We start from the raw sequence: 16,169 nt of genomic DNA on the forward strand, positions 1-16,169 counted from the left end.
AATTCAGCCTGTACAGGTTTGCGAGTTTTGATAAATGCACATGGTCAATAATCACCACCACAATCATGATATAGAGCATTTCCATTGCCCTCCCGAGAACCCCACCTGCCCCTCAATAGTCAACCCTTCCCCATCTTCATCCAAGACAATGGCTGATCCTTCCCTATAGTTTTACCTTTTCCAGAAAGTCATATAAATAGAATCAAATGATATGCAAATTTTGGAGTCTAACTTTTTTCACTTAGTAAAATGCACTTGAGATTCCACCACCTTTCAGCACTTCATTTCTTCTGATTGCTGAGTATCATTCCATTGTATGGCTATACGATTTATTTCTCCATTTACTAGCTGAAAGACGTTGGAGACTTCCAGGTTTTGATGATTACGAATAGCTTCTCTATAAACATTGACACATAGGTTTTTGTATGTATATAGTTTCCATTTTTCCTGGTAAATACTTATGAGTAGGATTACTGGGTTGTACGTCACATATCTGTTTAACTGCATAATAAATCGACCAATTGTTTTCAGAAGTGGCTGTACCCATGTGCGTTCCCAACAAGCAACACAAACCAGCTCCAGTTGCTTTGTTTAGCCACAACATAGTATTGTCAGGTTATTATCATTGCTGTTGTTATTTTGGCCCTTCTTTTTGGTGTGAGTTTCAGAGTTTTTCCGCCTTCTTTCTATCTCTGCTGCACACCCCATCCCCAACCTTGGGTACCAGTGAGGGGTGATGAGAGGGTATGGTCACAATCAGGAGAAACAGAAGGACTGGCTTTCAGAATCCTCTGGACACTAGAAACTTCAGGACTGCAGTTTTTAAGAAGGGGTGACTGCCAGCAAGTGTGTGGAGAAGAATCAGGACGAGATCAAAGGCTGGAGGGGCAGTAGGGCAGGGCTGGCAGTGAAGGGCCTCGGTGTATCAGTCCAGTGTCCTGCCCAGTTGGGGCTTGCTGATGGTGGCAAAGGGCCTGTTGGGGCCCGGGAGGAGGTCCCACAGCCTCAGCGCCTTCCCACTCCCTCCTTTCCAGGGCATCCAGCCCTTTCCAGCCGAGGAAATTGCAATCTCCTGGGAGCCCCACAGGCTTGAAGGAGGGGAGGGAGCCTGGGAACCAGAAGCCTGGCTTGGGGCCCAGGTGTGTGACACCTGAATCTTGGGGAGGGTGGCTGAGGAGCTAAGAGGCCAGGTCCCTGGAGCCTCCTGGGACAGCTGAGGACAGGGAGGGGTGGCTTGAGTTTCATCGCTGCTTGATGGGTGACCAGAGCACCGACCAGGCAGCAGAATGCCAGGTCCTAGCCCCTTCGGGCTGATACCTTTCACCAAAATACCGCAGTCCTTTCCTTGCTCCACAGGGACCGCGCTGGCCCAGACTTTGGGTTCTTCGCTTAGAATTAAAGGGACCCAGATTTTCATCAGGCCCCGGGATGGAGCCTGGAGGGTTAGTTTTGGAGAGGGTGTGTGCGCTGTGTACATGCACCAGTCATGTGATTCTGTGGCAGGCGGAGAGTCATAGGGGCCCGGTAGCTTCCAAATATTGTCTTACAGTTTATTAGCTGTGTGATCGTGGACAAGTAACTTAGCCTCTTTGGGTCTTGCTCTCCCTGATTTTTGACTCAAAGTTTTCGACTCGAGTGATTTCCAAATTCCACTGAACATCACCATCGCCAGGATTGTTTTATAAGCTACAGATTCCTGGGCCCCACCCACAGACCTACTAAATCAGCACCTGTGGGCTTGAGGCCCGGGCATTTGGGTGTTTAACCAGCTCCTCAGACGGGGTTTTGTGTGGCCGGCGGGGCGCTGACGACATCGAGAGAACTACAACCCAGAAGTTCACTAAATCAGGGTTGAGGCAGCCTCTGGCGGAAGTTAGCGAGGTGGTCTGGGGAGATGGGAGGAGCCAGAATAGGGGAGCCAATCAGTAGCCAGAAGGGAGGAGGAGCCAGAGGGGGAACCAATCGGGAGAAGCAAATGCAACAAGCCGGGGATGCGTCTTGCAGGGAAATGGGAGGCTTTGTCTGGACCAGGAGCAGAGCTGGGCTTGCCGGTGGTGAAGAAACGTCTCCGAGGTGAGAAGCCCAAGTACTTTGGCTACTGCTGCTTGGTCCCAGCTCCTAACACCATGAGGCAGTTGGAAGGGCATACCTTTGGGGTTCAGGAGAACGGTGTGGCAAAGGAAGGGATTGGGGGCATCCGTGTCTGCTTGGAGACGTAGAGCGGGTCTAGGAGAACCGCCCCTACCTGGAAGAACATCATACGCCCTGTAATCCCTGACTAGCTCCTGAGAAAAATGGCTGCTTGGACCCTCGCCATTCCACCCCCACTGTCCCGGACTCGGCTCGCAGGATCAGAGAGTCTTGGTTTATTGCTTCCTAACTTGGTGACCTTGAGCAAGTCCCTCAACCTTTCTGGCTCTGTTGTCCTACCTGTAAAATGGGGATAATAATTACACCTGCCCTACCCCTCACGGCATTACTGTGGGCGTCACCTAAAATGAGGGAGGTGACAGCGCTCTGCCACAGTGCCGTGGGCTGTGCACCCAGCGGGAGCGGGTACTAATGGGGCCCTAGGAAGGAAGGGATTGACGTCCCTCCTCGGCCTCAAGGTTGGAGTGCCTACTTAAAACCACACAGGGCATTCTCCTTTTAACTTGTGACATACAGTTAATCCCCTCTTTGATGCCCTACCTCACTTCCAGAGCTAACAACTATCACATGAGTTTGATGCAGTCCTTCCACACTAAAATTTTTTTTCACATGTATGCATGAGCTCGTGGAAAATACATAGCATTTTGTGAGTGAGTGTGTGTGTGTGATACATAAAAGGTATCAAGTAACATATCATTTAGCAAAATATGTTTTTTAACTCAAGATCTCATGTTTCACATGTAATTAGGTCATCACTTTTATCCACCCTGTAGCATTCCACCGCGTGTTGCCCCCATGTCACCTGTCTTGCCTGATGTCAATATTATTGCTGTGCCTTTTCTTGTCCCAAGGTCCCTGGACGGGCTGCCTTCAGCCACAAGCCCAGCAGAGTCAGTAAGAGGCTGGAGGCTGTGGAGGAAGCCTGGGGGTGAGTTGTTACCTCTGAGCCTGGAGAAGCTTTGAGTCTGCCTGGCTCTCCTGGTTCGTCTGCAGCCAGTGGGAAGGAGAGAGAGAGGGAGAGAGGGGGAGAGAGGAAATGACAGAGAGAGGGAGGGAGAGAGAATGAATATGAGTGCCACCTTGAGCTGACTTCACATCTCTGTCCAGGAAAAGAAAAGGAAGGGGTAGAATCACCTCATTCCAGGGAAGGGAGCAGAAGTCCCTCATGCCAGAGTCAGCCTGGCACTAGATGGCTGTTCTCTAGTGCTAGTGGCATTGCCATGCCCCACCCCTCCACCCCTCCACATGAAGGTCAAGGACCTTTGTCCACAACTGAGACAGGCGATGTAATTTGCAAGGCCAAGTGCAAAACAAAAATGCAGGGTTCTTGCTAAAAAAGTGTGAAGACTGTGGTGCCTGGGTGGCTCAGTCAGTTAAGCATCTAACTTCCGCTCAGGTCATGATCTCGCAGTTCATGGGTTCGAGCCCCGCGTCGGGCTCTGGGCTTACATTTCAGAGACTGGTGCCTGCTTTGGATTCTGTGTCTCCCTCTCTCTCTGCCCCTCCCCTGCTCATGCTGTCTCTGTCTCTCAAAATTTAAATAAAAATGTAAAAAAAAAAAAAAAAAAAGAAGTGTGAAGACTGCACTCAGCCGAAGGCAGGCTCCTTCGAAGGTGGGTCCTATGTGACTGCATAGGTGACACACCCATGAGGCTGGCGCTGCCTGAATCCGCCACCAGGGGAGTCTGGTTCTGGTGTGGGGAGTGTGCCAAGCTCTGCCAAGGGCCACTGCTGTCCTTTTTGAAGAGCTCGGGGTCTTTGAGCTCTATCACACTGAGCCGTGGTGGTCAGAGCACTGCCAGGCAAATAGGCACCCGCACAACGGATTCACGTCCATCCTTAAGGGTGGAGACTGCCGCCCTGAGAGGCTACAGAGCCAGCATGGAGTCAGGAGGCCCAGGTATAGACCCTGCCTCCACCCTTGCCGAGCTAAAAAACCAGAGGTTCTTTGCTGAGCTTCTCTGTGCCTCAGTCTCCTTATCTGTTGCAAGGTGCCAGCTTCACAAGATTGCTTTGAGGATTAACTCTGAAATTCTGTGGGGGGGCCTAGAACCGTGGCAGGCATGTGGTGAGGGCTTCGTTGATGGTCGATATGTTTTCCTGGAAAAATAGAATTGAGGTTGCGGTGCAATGGGGAGAGCACTGGTACCAGAGTTAGGGGCTCTGGGGTCTACTACTGACCACCTGTTGACCAAAGGCAGGCTACTCTCCCTTTGAGTCTAACTTCTAAAATCCAAAATCCAAGGGGGTGTATGTCTGGTGGGGGGGGTGTTGACTCAGCCCTTCCAGCTTTATAATTCCGTCTCCATCCGAGGGAGTCTATCCGTCCTTCTCATTGGCCTAAGCAATTATTTTTTTTTTTGATTTTCAGAAAGTTCTTCCTCTTATCTGACTTCAAATCATTCTGTTTCAGTTAAAGTCGTTTCTCTGTGTTCTGCCCTTTGTGGGAAAACAACTGGCCGATGACCCATTTTATAGACGAAAACTGAGGCACAGAAGCCACCATCCCAGTCCCTGTCTTTGGTTTCTCATCTCACAGGTCCTTCATTGTACCGCCCCCCCCCCAGGAATCTCCACCCTGTCTCTCATTTAAAGTTGTCACTCCTGCGAGCCAGGCACTGAGCTGTGACATCTTCCACAGCTGTGACATCTTCCATGTCCCTCTCTCCCTGTTCGGGAAGCAGATCTTGTTACTGTGTTTACAGCTGGCGAAGCAGGCTCCTGGGGCCCAGGCTGGGAGGGGTCTTTGTAGGGAACTTATAAGAGAGCCCAGCTTTCCCTGGAGAAAGAGTCCCCCCCCGCCCAGCACTTAGCCCGCTCTTCCCACAACTGGCATAAGGGATGTTGTCGCTACCGCATCCACCCCCTGGGCACACACAGTTCTGAGGATGCTGGCCGCTGCTCCAGCCCCCTCGCTGCCACCCAGGAAGACCCACGAGAACGCAGACAAGTGTGAGTGACCTTGGCAGGAGGCAGTCCTCAACCCCGTGCCCTTCCCAGCTGACAAGGTGAGCAGCTCCAGCTTGATTACAATGCAGTTTCAATATTTACTGTGGGGGATTGTTCAATGTCCCTCTCCCCCGTTACACTACACCCCTAGGGACACGGCGGAGGTCATGGCTCGTTCACTGATGGGTGCCCAGGACCCACATGCTGCCCGGCACAGGCGTGTGCTCAGTGAGTGTTCACGGACGAGCACGTGGACCCCCTGTGATTTCTTTAAAGTAAGCCTCTGGCAAATGTTGGCTTCTTGCTCTTATTAACAAATTCCCAGAAGTACATCTCTCACAAAATCACTACGAACTTGCGCTGATATAGAAAAGCACTGTTTCATGCATCACATTGTGAGGCTTCATTCACGGGGCCCCTGTATACTGAGCACCTACTAAGTGCCGATCCAGGGCCCTGGGGATGGAGCAGGAATCGTCAACATCCCTGCTCTCCCTCCCCAGTGGGGAGACAGTTAAAGAGCAGGCGCAGCTCACAGCCACCGAGCAATGTCAGGCAATGTTTCATGCTGTGGAGAAAGAGGAAGCCGGGAGAGAGGATGGAGACGGTGGGTGGGTGGGAGGCTATTTTAGACGGAAGGGCCCCCAACACCCTGCAGAAGGGCTGATGTTTGGATAGAAGCTGCCACTGAGAGTGAATCGCGGGACCTGGGCCATCTCGGGTGGGGGAGCAGGAGTCGGAAAGATTTCCTTGATGTCTCAGGCTCCTTGGTGAGTCAGGTGGGGACACACTGTGCTTGCCATCGAAGTGAATTAAAAACTCATCCGGCCCGGAGCCCGGGCCAGAGTCGTCTGGGCAGCAGTGGCCTCTTTCAAAGAAAAGGATTTACCAAGAAAGAGCCGCACAGCGTCCTGATGAGGGCTGGAGGCTTTCGAATTCTAGGCAGAAGGGTGTTGAAATCCCAGCNCTGTGCCAGGAGCTATTTGGGCGCTGGTGATATAATAGTGAACAAATCATACATAAAGTCCGGCCCTCTTGGAGCCTGCATTCTAGAAAGTAAAGGGACAGGGATGATTTAGTGCAGCCACTTGTTTACATGTAAATTCTCCAGCAGATCTGAGGTGGGGTCTGTGATTCTAACGAGTGTCGCCCAAAGGTTCCTGTGTTAATCCCTCACGGGGATTAAAGTCTGAAAGAGAGCTCCCTGAGATGGAATGACAGCCAAAGGAATGGCAATCTAAGAGTGGAGCCCTGGGTTGTGTAAGTGGTGGGAGGGCAGGGACTTGTGGGTAGCGGGGCCATCAGGCGGCTGCTTCCTCTCTGTTTAAGGCCGGCTCAGCTGTTCAGCGGTGACTCTTTAGCTCCCCACTGCTCCTGCTCAGCCGGCCTGTGGGGGAGAACATCTGGAAGGGATTCCCTGAAACTGGAGGGAATCTCCAGGCAAATGAGACTGTTAGCCCAGCCGGGAACACCCACCCCTGCCGTCTGCTCCAGACGGTATTACAGATCTGTGTGAGAGGAACCTGGCTTCTTCCAGCTCCTCCTCCCCGGGCACATCAGGGCACTACCCCCGAGGCTGCTGCCGCCGCTGGCATGCCGGGACAACCGCCCCCGGCCCCCCCCCCCGGCCCTGAGTGCATGAAGCCAGTCCCCTCCTTTCCCCTTTCTCTGCGGGGAGGTGAGGTGCCTTGGAATCCCACAGGTGCCCTGAGGGCTTTGCAAGGACCGTGATGGAGGAAGAGGCCACCTTGGTTCACAGTCAGTCCAGAATCTTCTCATCCACATTAGGTAACACCTGTGCGCGACCTTAATCATACCCAGTTCTGTGTACGGATGGCCCTGAGTACTGGAGGCTTTATAGCATGACCTCGCTTGCTCTGCCAGAAATTCTGTGAAGTTGTTCTTATTCTCACCGTCCTACATGCAGGGTCAGGGTAACTCGGAGAGGGCAGGTTACCCTCAGGAAGGGGCAGAGCCAGAGTCCGAATCCAGTCCCCAAGGCCCAGTGTTAACCCCCAGGCACATCAGCTCCCTACCTGTGCTAAGAGCCGGCCCTGGCCCAGAGAGACACCGGGGCTGGGTGGAGACTTGTTCAGCTGAAAGTCTTGCCTTCGCTTTCCTCCAGCCTCTCGGGAGCGCCTTGCCCGGGACCCTTGCATGGACCTACCCAGCCAGATTGTCACACGCAGCTGCAGAAGGCCGGGAAGTCGTTATTAAGGCCGATCGTCAAGTCTAGGAGCACCGAGACTCAGCACCGAGGACGGGTCTCCTACTGTGACACCCTCCCTCACAGCGAACACCAGAGCGGGACGCCTAGTCCCACACCAGGAGGCCCAGGTGCTCACTCCGCAGCTCCCAGGGGGCTTCTGGGAACGGCTTGCCCAGGCACCGGGCAGAGCAGTGGGAGAGCCAGGGCTTGGGGTCTGCTCTCAGCGAGGGGTGGCTGAGCCTGCAGCGTCTGTCCCCTCTGTCCCCAAGCCCCACCGCCATCTGGGGATACGGGAGGCAGCGGGGNAGCCGGTGCCCACCCCTCTGTTACCCTGTTACACTTTTCCCACCACCTTCCTCCTCATAGTGTGGGCGCCCCTGGCCCGGGAGCCCCGTGCGGAGTTGGCCGGTGGATTAACAAGCTCTGGTGTGGCGAGCTCGTGCCAGCCACCGTGAAATCGGGCCCCTGCCCGTCCCAGCGGGCCAGGCTGGGCTGCGAGACTAAACGGGCAACACAGTAGCTCTGTCTTCACCTGCCCGCTGCCCTCTTTGTCTGCCGTGCCCTCGGCTTTAAACCTGAGCTGGGCAGGTGTGATCAGGGAGAGAGGGCTCCTTGACCACGATTGGCCGAGAGATTAAGGGCCCCTGAGGAAGGGCCTTTGTTTCTGTATTTTGGTTTCACAGTTTGGAGAGATTGGAGATAGCGCGCATTCCCCTGAGTAGGCCGCTGTGAAAGGTTCCATAGAAGCCAGTCAGTGGGGCTCCTGCCTATAAACGGGAGGACAAACATTGTCATTTTAAGGGCTGTGCCTGTCCCCTCTGGAGGAGGAGAAAGAAGACAGGTTTGACTCCCACCTGACCAGGACAGTGGGGCAGGCAGGGAACAGAATCGCAGGATGCTAGGAGACAGGTTCTGCAGCGGACTGGCTGTGCATCTCCAGGCCAGTGAGGCACCTCTCTGGGCCTTGGACCCCAGAGGGAGGAAGGAAAGAGTGATTTTGGAAGATGACGGTGTACAGTGTTGGTGAGAGAAGCAAGAAGGAGCAGGCAGGTGGCTGCAGGTTGGAGGGAAGAAGGAAGGGGGACCGGACAGCAGGCCGCGGGAGACTCGGGTGGCTGTCCTCAGAGGCTGAGGCCTCCTTCCTCTGGCCTCTGCCGCTGTCTCCTGCTCTGTGCTTCTACTCTGGGTGCTGCTCTTCGGGGGACCCGTGCTGAGTTGGCAAGAGGGTTCGTAAGCTTTGAGGTGTAGACCTTGAGCCAACCACAGTGAAATACACCCCACAGGCCTCCGAAGGCCTATCCCCCTCCCTGCCTGTCCAGCATTACCTCACCCCACAGCGGGGGGGTGGGGAGCACTCGGCCTCCACCTCCACCTGCGGGCTCTCCCTGTCCCCAGCTCCGCTTCTGACCCTGCTCCCTTGCTGAGGCTTTGCGGCATCCGTAGACTCAGCACTGGGCCACCTTTTCTCTTGTTGGCCTTACTGGAATCCATCCTTCGCGCCGGGCTCCGTTCCAGTTGGGGGTTTGGATCCCAGATCTACAGCCTTTAGACCTCGGTCTGCCTTCGGCCCTGAGTCCCAGCTCCCATGATAACAGCGCCTCCCGCCTGGGGCTCTTGGAGAGTGAAATGAGATAACCGAGCTCCGTGACTCCTAGATTGTCTCTCCCTCACCTCTCTGGATCAGCTTCAGCTTCCTTGGGCCTGGGGGCTACATGGGCTTGCGTGCCAAGGCCTTGGCCAGGCAGCCCGCAGCTACAGAGCAATAAAGGCGAGGGGGTAACCGGAACTGCCGTTTGTTGAGTGCTTTCAGAGGGCCAGACTCTTGGCCTGCAAACGTTGTGTCTCTTGCATTGACCCTGCAAAGGGGACTTTATCTCTGTTTCAGAGACGAGAAAACAGAAGTTCTTGCTTCTTCAGTACTCTGTCCGGGTCCCGCCGCTGGTGAGTGGTGGTGTCTGGATTCACATCTAGCCCCCGTTCCCAGGCTGCCCGGGCTCTCTTGACCGTCTCACTCTTTGAGACATAGAGTCACTCAGGTGACTGGTGGCCCAAGGCTGATGGGACCGGGTGAGGAGCACCAATTCTAGAGGCAAAGTGCCCCAAACGTCAAGGCCAGGGCAGCGAGGGATGCCCAGGTGAACACAGAGACCAAGAACAGAGCAGACAGTGAGGGGAACGCAAGGCCTGCCGGGTTGGAAGGCGGGCAGGCAGGGACGCGAGCAAAGCGGTACCCCACAGCCCGCGGGAACAGTAGAATGTTGGAGAAGCCTGGGCTGTGGTGGCTGGGGGCTCGTGCGGGGAGGGGAGCTTAGGCAATTCTCTTCAGACAACAAGCTTGCCCCAATCTAACAGCGGCCAATAGAAAAACTATTTACAAAAACCCAATACCCAGGCATGACTGGCCAACATTTCAGGGAGCCCCCAATCTCCCTCATATTTCCAAAGCAAGCTGTTCCTCCCAGAATCCCACAAAAAGGGCCAGGTACCTGGGCAATGCGCAGACTCGCCCAAGGTCAAAGACACTATTCCAGGTATGAATTTTATTGCTAACCAGGTGACACTTGAAGAGGCTCAGAAATCGGGGCGAGAAGAAGTCCCTGGTTGTTATTACTTGGTGTGGTCCGGGCAGAAGAAAGGGCTCTTTGTGGAGCAATGAAAGGGATCCAGACGGAGGCCAGCCTCTGGCCTCCTGAGCAGAAATCACCTTTCCATCAGCAGTTTCTGCTTTGCATGGCCCAATCTCATTGTTCTGCCGCATTCCGCCCTGGGCGAGAGGAATACGTTCGGATATATTGCTCTCTGCGTGCAAGCACATGCATCTCTACACTGGGGGCTGTGGGGAGATCCATTCTGGCCGTCATTAGTTAGAAACATTAGACAAATAGTTTCTTTAAGGTGGCTACTATTCCCCTCGCCGCCTTTCCTGGCTCCTCTTTCTTTCCCCCTCCCAGAAACCATGTAATTCTTCAGTTTACAATTTACCTTGTAAGGCTAAGAGCAATTGTTGTATTGAAATGCAGCAGTGGGGGCCTCAGTAGACAGAGTTGGCATGTATGCAGGACAAGAGCATAAATCCGGGTGGCCACCAGCACCTGGGGCCTCCTCCAGACCAGGCCTGCAGTGGTCACAGCACCTGGGACACTCTCTTCCTGCCCTGTCCACCCCCCATGCCTCTGCCCTCCTCCTCCTCCCTCTGTCCGAGCATTAGAGTCCTTCCTGGTGAGTCAGTGAGACCTCTTGACGCCCTTGGGGGCTGGGAGCCAGGCTACTCAGGATGTTTCTAGAAGCACGGGTCCACCAGCAGCAGAAAGAAGGCTGATGGGACTACTTGAGGCACATTGATTCAGGAAGCAAATTACCCAACATGCCAAGGCCAGGGCAGCAAGGCATAAAAGAGACATCTCAAGTCTACAGGGTGTCTGTTGTTAGTAAGACGATCTTTTCAAGGATGTGTCCTTGAGGCTGTGGCCTCCGTGCAGAAGGCAGTGACAGTGAGACAAATGTTGGGCTGATGGATGTGGGAGAGCAGGTGAAGCCGCTGCCGTGCTGGATGGTTGGGCAGGGTAGCGTGGCCCCAAGGTGGCCGCCGTCCATTCCCTTCTTTTCTATGCATGAATACCGCCCTCCCTCTAAGAGGTGGACCGTTCCTCCCGCCTCTTGAATCTGGGCTTTCCTTGCTCATGTGCTTGGCTTGTAAAATGTGGCGAGGAACTGACACTCAGAATTTCTAAGGCGAGATCCTAAGAACCCCGCAGCTCCTGGCTGAGCCTCTAGGGACTTTCTGAGGTGGCCTTGCAGGGAGGAAGCCCATGGGGCCTCGTGGCAAGACCAAGTGGGGGGGGAGGGGTGGGGAGAGAGAGAGAGAGAGATGCTGGGCTTCCCTCTGTGGATAACAACTCCCAGCCCTGTGAATCACCGGAACTGCAGCCACCCACGTCCTGGGCCAGAGATGAGCCATTCCCTCGGTGGCCCTGTCCATCCTGGACCAGAGTGCTCCCCAACTCTGGCCCTAAGACCGTCTTCCCTCCTCCCCTATCTCTGCCAGGGCCTCAGATCACCAGGGCTCGTCCAGGTGTGGGCAGCCAACCCTCCAGTGACTGGACCTTCCCTCTGGAGGTGGGGCCAGCATGAGCCTGCCCTGATGGCTGGAGGTTGGTTACAGGAATGCCGAGGTGGGGGTGGGGGTGGAGGCGGGGATACCTGTGGCTAAGGAGATGGGAAGAACCAGCCCTGGTCGGCAAGAGCAGGGCTCCTCCTGCAGAGGAGAGGCTCTGTCCTGGGGACTGAGATGCCCATAGGCTAACAATGCCATCTGTAGTCTCCTGATCACCTCTGCTCCTCTCCCCCCTTGCCTGCTTCCGGGGCAGCCGTCAGGAAACTTCCTGTTTTCAGCATTCCTTAACCTTCCTTTCCTTTCCCCACCACCAGTGGGATGAAGGCCCTCGGTGGCCCAGCGGCCCTGGACACTTGACCCCTGCCTGTCCTAATGTAGCTCCAGCATGAGCTCCTGGCTCTGGCCACTCTGACCTCCCCTTACGGCCCCAGACACCCTGCCTTTGTCTGATGTCAGCAACCTGTCTGGTCGCCAGTGTCCCTGGTGTTTGTTGGGTACTTGGGGTGTGGGTAAGCCAATGAAGGGGCTGAACTGGTCATTCCGTTTACCCCACTTTAAATTTAAAAACAGATACCGATCAGTTATTTAAAAACTTTTAATATGTTTGGGAGAATTTAGGTATGTGAACCTACCTTCTCAACTGTATATCCAGTGAAATCCAAACGCAGATCTAATACATCCAACGAGAAATACGTGTGTCTGAATTTAGCATCCTCATTGAGATGCGCTGTCAGCGTAAAGTACACACTGAATTTTGAAGACTTTGAACAGAATAAAAAAAGAATAAAATATCTCAATATTTTTATGGACCACATGATGAAGTGATTATATTTAGCATGTACTGAGTTAGTATAAAGTGCAAAAAGCAAACATGTAGCTTAAAATTAACTTCATCATTTTTTCTTTTTAAAATTTTTTTAATGTTTATTTAATTTTGAGAGAGAGAGAGAAACACAATGCATGAGCAAAGGAGGGGCAGAGAGAGGGAGACACAGACTCAGAAGCAGGCAGCAGGCTCCAGGGCTCTGAGCTGTCAGCACAGAGCCTGATGCGGGGCTCAAATCCACTGACTGCAAGATTATGACCTGAGCTGAAGTCAGACGCTTAACTGACTGAGCCACCCAGGTGCCCCATCATCTTTTTTTCTTTTTATTGTTTTTAAAAGTTTTATTTTTATTTATTTTGAGAGAGAGCAAGCATGAGTAGGGAAGGGGCAGAGAGAGAGGGAGAAAGAGAATCCCAAGCAGGCTCTGTGCTGCCCAAACCCATGAACTGTGAGATCATGACCTGAGTCAAAACCAAGAGTCTGCTGTTTAACCCCCTCAGCCACTCAAGCTCCACTTTTTTTTTTTTCTTTTTCAGTGTGGCTACTTGGAAATTTAAAATTAGATATGTGACGGGGGATCCGAGTGGCTCAGTCATCATAATCTAGTGGTTCATGGGCTTGAGCCCCACATTGGGCTCTGTGCTGATGGCTCAGAGCCTGAAGCCTGCTTCGGATTCTGTGTCTCTCTCTGTCCCTCCTCTGTTCACACTCTCGTCTCTCTCTGAAAAGAAAGGAAGAAAGGAAGAAATAAATTAAATTAAATTAAATTAAATTAAAAACTACATGTGGCTTGAATTCTATTTCAATTGGATAGCATTTATGGAAACCACTGATCTAGCATATGGTTAACAATTCAGTCCCATCCCGTCCTCCTTCCCCTCCCACTCCCCACACATTCTCAGGTTCAAACACCAGCCTCCTTGGGCTCATGTATGGCCCATACCTGGTAGGCAGATCTCAGTATGACAGATGCCTGTTTGCAAGTACACGTGTATACTTATGTCCTTGCCCACACATGTGTGCATGTCTGCATCTGAACCTCTCCAGCTCTCAGGGTGTGAGCACCCCCCGGGAGGGCCCCCAAGTGACGGTATGCACAGGCTGGTGTCTGAACGAGAGCCTAGTGCCCATGGGGAGTTGACATGGGGACAAGGCACCTGGTGGGAAGCCTCGGGCTGGTTGTCCACCCCTGGGGGACACTGGACACAGTGTTTCCTTGGCAAGTTGATGAGAATGTCGTGTAGGACAGAACCAAAGTGCCGCCCTGAAATCAAGATAGATGACAGCTCCTTCTTCCTCCTCGCCGGTGAGCCCGTCACTCTATCACTGGAGAGGAAATTAAATTGGTCTGGCACAGTTTGCTGCTCCCAGAGCCAATTTGGTCACTGCCCTGTAGTGTGTTATGCACTTTTGGATTGTGTCTAATTGATCATTTGGTTTGTTGGTACATTTCCGAAGCCTGGTCTGTGCAGCAAAACACACCACAGGAAGGCAGAATGGTGTCACCCTTCCTTTTCTAAAGCTGCGAAACAATCTATCCAACCATCCCTCCATTCATCCATCCATTGAGTCGTTCGGTTATTCCACCAGTATATATTGAGCACCTACTGTGTACTGGGCAGTGTGTAGAATAAAAAGAACTAGGGTGAGTCTGGAAAACCAGATTTCAGCACCAGCCCTTGATGGGGTGTCTCTGTGTTGTCTGGGCCTCAGCTCTCCTCTGTAAGAAGAAGGGGTTGGACTAAAGACCTCAAGGCCCCTTCCAGCTCTGGTGCTTCAGGGTTTGGGGCGGATTTTCTGGGTGGAGACTTCTCATTTCCAGGCGGAGGCCCTCTGCTAGACCCCAGGGGCTGTGTGTGCAGTGGGGCGAGGGAGGATTGCCATCTCCTGGGTACCACTCACTCCCACGGACTGAGAACCTAATTTACAGGAACGGGGTAGCCTGAAATATTAGGAGCTATGATCAAGTAGTTATTTGTGTGTCTGGCTGTACCCCAGAGACTTGAGGGGACCAGGCCCATGAGCAGTGGCTTAGTAACAGAAATACCACAGACCAGGTGCTTAACTTTATTTTTCACAGTTCTGGAGGCTGGGAAGTCCAGGATCAAAGTGCCAGCAAATTCTGTGTTGTACACAGTCTTCTTGTGTCCTAACGAGGGGGCTCCCCCGGGGTCTCTTTTACAAGGACACTAATCCCATCCATGAGGGCTCCCAGAGGCCTCGCCTCAAAATGCCGTCACGCTGGAGATTAGGTTTCAACATACGAGTTTGGGTGCACACAGACTCTGAGGCCACAGCGAGCAGAGTCGGACATTCGTATTTTGGAGGCTGCAGTTCACCTTGGGGAGTCCCTCAGCCCCTGGAGCACGCGGGGTCACCGAAAGCCCTTCTGGCTCTTGACCCTCTGGACAGGCTGTGTGCGTTGAGACAATTCCAGGGCTCTGCTTTCTCCCATCCTTTCCTGCCCCGGCCCTCCAGCCCTCCAATCTCCGTTCCACCCTTGTTTCTGGGGCTGCTGCTCAGTCTCCCCTCTTCCCGGCACCCCCTCCCCCCGGTTGGAAAGACCACTCCTGAGACTCCAGGACACCCTGTCCAGCTGGCTGTCCTCGGCCCCCAGGGCTCCTTCCAGGTCCCCCTAGGAAGCTCTTGCCTTAGCCTGGTCGATCGGCACAGTCACGGAGCTGTGCTGATCCGGTTACCAAGGGCTCTGCATTCCTACCACGACAGTCAGACACAGCAGAAGCTTTCTCAGGTCCCCATCTGTGTAACATCAGTCTTTGTAATGAAGGTGCCTGATTGCAGGCTGTCTGGGCTGTAGGTGGGCGGGGGCGCAGGGATGGGGCCAGGGGAGGGGAGAAGCTTTGTAGCTGAGCTTAGGCTGCTTTGATCCTGCCTGAAAAGAGCAGTTTCCTCTGGCTCCTCCTCCAACAAGCAAACCCCTTCCAGCAACCCCCAAAACCTGCAAGCCCAAACCATGACGATGGCATGTTAGAACATCCCAAAATCCAGGGGAAAGGATGGGAAGAAGTGGATGCGATGTTGAGAGCATCTATCCTCGCCTCCCAGGAAACCCCTCCTCCCAGCTCACCTCCTCTCCTCTGTAATTTAGACCATGAAGGGGCTCTGCTTTCTGCTTTATCCCCTGAGTCTAGCTCGGTGCTGGACGCATAATAATTGTTCCGTCAGTACTGTTTAATAAGTGGATTTCTAGCCCGTGGATCACTCTAAGGAGATTTCTTGGTAATAAACCAATTCAGGAGTGGCTGAAGGTATCATCTCTTCAGTCAGCAAGTTTTTGTTAGGCATCTCCCGGTCCCTGGCACTGTGCCAGGTGCTAAGGGACTAAGGTGACCAGGGCTAAGATGACCAGATAAAGAAATCATTCAGCCATGTGTACTGAGCTCCCGTTCCGCACCAGGCACTGAGTTTTCGTTTGGGACATAGGGAGGTGATTAGGACAGATATTCCTACCTCCGCAGAGCTCACGTGTCCCCCTCCACAGGAGACGGACAATTAGCAAGTGCCTCATGTGCAAGACGATTCTAGATTGTGTAGATGCCATGAAGGAAATATGTAGGTGCTGTGATGGAGAGCAGCAGGCTGGCCTACTTTGGACAGGGGCAGTCTGGAGAGAGGCTCTCTAGGCTGTGCAGACGGAGGACAAAGAGCCAAGGGCCAGAGACCAGGAGCCAAGAGATAGCGTAGCGAGTGCAAAAAGCAAGGGGGCCCAGAGACAGCGTGGTGGGCGTGCAGAACAGAAGGTGGAGGGGACAGCAGTGCAGGGTAACGTGGGACAAGCCACCACCCTCCAATGGGAGAGGCAGACAAGCGCACAGTCAGAGCACAGTGGCAAATGTGGAGGAGGGGACGGGCAGGCAAGCCCGGAACTCGGGCTGGAGGAGGCAACCTGGGCACCAAGC

At 53.6% G+C, this 16,169-nt stretch overlaps 1 protein-coding gene across 1 annotated transcript in view; it reads right to left on the reverse strand.

Moving 5' to 3' along the window:
* Positions 1-16,169, reverse strand: part of NSF (N-ethylmaleimide sensitive factor, vesicle fusing ATPase) — a 344,592-nt gene that overhangs the window by 254,051 nt on the left and 74,372 nt on the right. The window lies entirely within an intron of this gene.

This window comes from Crocuta crocuta, unplaced genomic scaffold, assembly GCF_008692635.1.
Source record: "Crocuta crocuta isolate KB4526 unplaced genomic scaffold, BGI_CrCroc_1.0 scaffold288, whole genome shotgun sequence".
In the NCBI taxonomy this organism is placed as follows: Eukaryota; Metazoa; Chordata; class Mammalia; order Carnivora; family Hyaenidae; genus Crocuta; species Crocuta crocuta.